Source organism: Peromyscus eremicus, unplaced genomic scaffold (assembly GCF_949786415.1).
Source record: "Peromyscus eremicus unplaced genomic scaffold, PerEre_H2_v1 PerEre#2#chrX_unloc_2, whole genome shotgun sequence".
Classification (NCBI taxonomy): domain Eukaryota; kingdom Metazoa; phylum Chordata; class Mammalia; order Rodentia; family Cricetidae; genus Peromyscus; species Peromyscus eremicus.
Genome location: NW_026734289.1, coordinates 3495853 through 3499976, shown reverse-complemented (window position 1 = coordinate 3499976; position 4124 = coordinate 3495853).

The following is a 4124-nucleotide window of genomic DNA, read 5'->3' as shown; positions in this document are numbered from 1 at the left end:
CAGGCACAAATGCCCCATGAAAGCAGCCTGGGTCTCACTGGGTTTCTGGTGTGCCATATGGCTTTCCTTCCATGGCTGGAGATATCTGCATGCATGATTTATGACTGCAGCTGGACATGGATGCAGTGCCTGACTGTGTTTATCAAGCTGGCCTCACATTCCTGGTTTCAGCAGATTCTCCTGCCTCCCAAGTGCTTGGAAACAGGAAATGTGCCACCATGCTGGCTAGAAAATAGGTTTGATCAAAGACACATACTTGGTGTTCCTGCTACTTCCAACAGTCGGGACATTCTGAGTGTCCAGCCATCTTGGACTTTGTCTAACAGTGAGGACTCCATGAAGACACTGTCATCCTGAGGACATCCTGTGTTAAGCAAATCAGGCAGCATGCATACATGTCAGAGTTTATAAACAAAAATGTCAGGCTGTCATCACTCAATGGTATGGTGCTCACCTGGACATGGTAAGGGCCCTAGTTCCATCCCTACCATCACAGTAAACAAACATCTGCTGGGGATGTAGCTCTGCTAGTATCATGGAGAAGTCCTATATAAGACCACCATCATGTATGCAATCAGCCAGAATGCTTATTATCTCAAGAAAGTTTCCAGGATCCTGGGGCCTGGCATCCTATGTAAAGGCAAGATGGCGAAGAATGTGAGAGATGTATGCCCTCCTTTCAATCACAGCTGAAGGTGAGTGTCCAAGGAAGTCAGCTCATCTTAGATGTGATAGACTTATGCTAGTGGCAATCATGTTAGTAACTTTTAATTTGCCAGGGCTAGTTAGTTGTTGATCAGGCTATAGTTTTCCTATTTGGTACAGACCTGGACAAGTTCTAGGCTTTGTCAATGAGCTTCTGTCAAAGATGGCTGGCCTAGTGCATTGACCATAGGAGCTAGCTCAGAGTTCCAGGCCTGGTGTTTCCTATCTCCCTTGTCTTTGTGGTCAGAGGCACTAGTAATTAATTGTCCTTTGTTCATGGCTTCTCCTCAGAAACTGCCTGCCAGGTCTCAGGAAACTGAAATTGAGGTCTGATCTCTTAGAGAAGACTGGTCAGCCTGTTATACCATCTGCTTGGTCCTCTGATTCCCCCCTTGAGTAGTGGATGATCTCAAATCTTGGAGATGTTTCTAATTGGTAAAAAAAAAAAAAAAAACTCCATCATCAGGTTGGAGACTATCATGGAGACTCATTGGACCAGGATGCAAGAGTCTTTTGTGTGACTTAAAATCTTAACATTAACATAGGGGGTTTAAGCCAGAAGTATTGCTCATCAGGTATCTTCTAGGGGGATCAGGAAGCTGGATGCCATTGGCATCTAAGTGAGGTTGCAGAGTTGGCAATAGCCATGCAGACATTGTTCTAAACAGAGACCATTTTCCCATTATCAGTGGCAAAGTGAGTCTCTCCTTATTTTGTTGTGATGATCTGCAAGCTTGTTATGGGTTTAGTCCAAGGGCTGACATTGGGATTTTCGATCATCAGTTTAGTGGTACCCAGGCAGGAATTGTCATTGAGTTAAGGCATCAGTGATGCAAGAGTCAACAGCAATTAACAGAAGCAGAAGGGCCAAAAGCCTTTGATGGCTGACAGACTTCCTTATGGAGAAGGAACTTGTAAATGAGAATGAGCATCAGTAAATATTATTATTATTATTATTATTATTATTATTGTTTTTTCAAGACAGGGTTTCTCTTTTCACTTTTTGTGCCTGTCTTGAATATTGCTCTGTATGTCAGGCTGTCCTTGAACTCACAGAAATCTGCCTGGCTCTTTCTCCTGAGTGATTAAAGGTGACCATCAGTAATTACTTTATCTCAGGTTCCATATAACAAGAAATTACCTTTAGATATAACTTTCAAAGAGGAGAGGTCTTCTTTGCTTTTAGCATCTGAAAGTAGTTAATAAAGAATAGCTAGCTGGTGACTCTTTCCAAATGGCAAAGGACAGGAGCCACACACAATATTTGGTAACAGTCATGAAATGAAGTGTTAATTTTTTCAACCAAGTGAAGTGATTCTCTGCTCTAAAGCATCATTTTCAGCACTTTTTATGTTTATGATCTGATTCCTCTGTTCCCAGAAAGAGATGTTCACCAGAAAGAGATGTGCAGCTTAGCTCATACAAATGCTAGCATATCACCCTCACCAAAAAAAAACAAAAAACCAAAAAAAAAAAATACACGCAAACAAACAAACAAACTAAGTCCCACTTATGAAGGAAGTGATTTTATAAGTCATGCCTTGTAACAACACCCATCTCCATGGTGCAACCCAACTTCTCTAGGTAGAAGAAACTGACACGCAGAGAGGCTAAACTGCCAAGACATAACCAAGAATTTCCTGTGTGTGCCTGCTCTCCTGCCCTTGTTTTGCACTCTGTTCCACAGACCTGCATTTTAAACCTGTACCTGTGGTTATTTCAGACCTTATTCTCCTTGGATAGCCTTTGATGTAGCTGAAAAGGGCCTGTTTCATGTCCTAGGAGGAGAAGGAAAAAAATCAAAGTGACTTTTCACATCTGATAAGGTCTATTTACCTTTGAAGGAGGAAATTCGTCAAAAATCTGTTTACATAAACCTTGATGAAGAAGCTCAGAAGTTAGAGGGATACAGAGAAATTTTCACAGGTGTGTGTGTACATCAGCCCTGGAGTTAATCTCCAACCAAAGGTAACTAGTGGACACACTGACAGTCATTATTTACACCCACACATACCTGGAATTTAAGGTGCTATTTGCTCTCAGGTTTAAGGAGCATCTTCTGACCTTCAATGAAGGACATAGCTTAAGATTGAAATTCAAAGTCAAGGCTGTGAATTCAGACCCAATTCCCCATATCTGAAAAGTTTAATGGTCAGGAAATTCAAAGAAAAATCCATTCATTGAAGTATAGCTTGTTGTATATAACACAGTGGAAGAATTTAGCATTGTACTTGATAGGGCTAGACAATATCAGGGGACGTTTGTTGACAGGGTAAAGTGGTTTGTGAGTCTATGGGTGTCTCTGTGTCTTTGTAAAACTTTGACAAGGAAACACAGGTTGGGTTCAGGAGGAAGTAGGATCTCTTCCTCGGAGACAGATATGGTGCTGTTGAGCATTTCATGAAATACACATCTCACTGACTTGTGAAAACCCCTCTGTCATAGAGTGCTTTCTTAACATCTTTATTACACTGAGTTATCAGGTACAGCAACTTAGAATGTTAAAAAGTTATCATATCCTACAATTTCAAGTAATAGTTCCACTTTTGGGAAACTGAGGTAGGAACTCAGCTAATCATATCACATCCACAGCCAAGAGCAGAGATAAACAAATGTACCCATGCTGCCTGTTTGCTTATGCTTATGCTCTAGGTTTTTCATATGTACACAGTACAGGTTGCAGACAATGAAATGATTCTGCCCATTTTAGGGACTCTTATCTCAATTAACAATAAAATCTGACAGAGACATGCACCAAGTAAATCTGATCTATATATTTCCTCATTGAGGGTCCCTCTTCCCAGGTGACTAGTTTGATTCAGTCTGATAATAAAAACTAAGAATCGGCAGGAGGTGGTGGTGCACACCTTTAATCCCAGCACTTGGGAGGCAGATGTAGATGAATCTCTGTGAGTTCAAGGCCAGCCTGGTCTCCAAAGTGAATTCCAGGAATGGCTCCACAGCTACACAGAGAAAGCATGTCTCAAAACTAAGAATTATATTGCCCCAGCATCACTGACAGGATTTGAGGAGATTTCTGCCTGCATTCAGAGCTGTGGTTCTCAAACTGTGTGGGTCACCACCCCATTGGGGGTCGCATATCAGATATACTGCACATCAAATATTTGAACTACAATTCATAACAGTAGCAAAATTAGGACTGGAGAGATGGCTCAGAGGTTAAAAGCACTGCTTGCTCTTCCAAAGATCCTGAGTTCTATTCCCAGCAACCACATGGTTGTGGTTGTAATGATATCCGGTGCCCTCTTCTGGCCTGCAGGGATATGTGCAGACAGAATACTGTATACATAATAAATAAATAAATCTTTTAAAAAAACAGTAGCAAAATTAAAGTTAAGAAACAATGAAACAGTTATGTTTAGGGCTCACCACAACACGAGGAACTACTCTTCATGCTA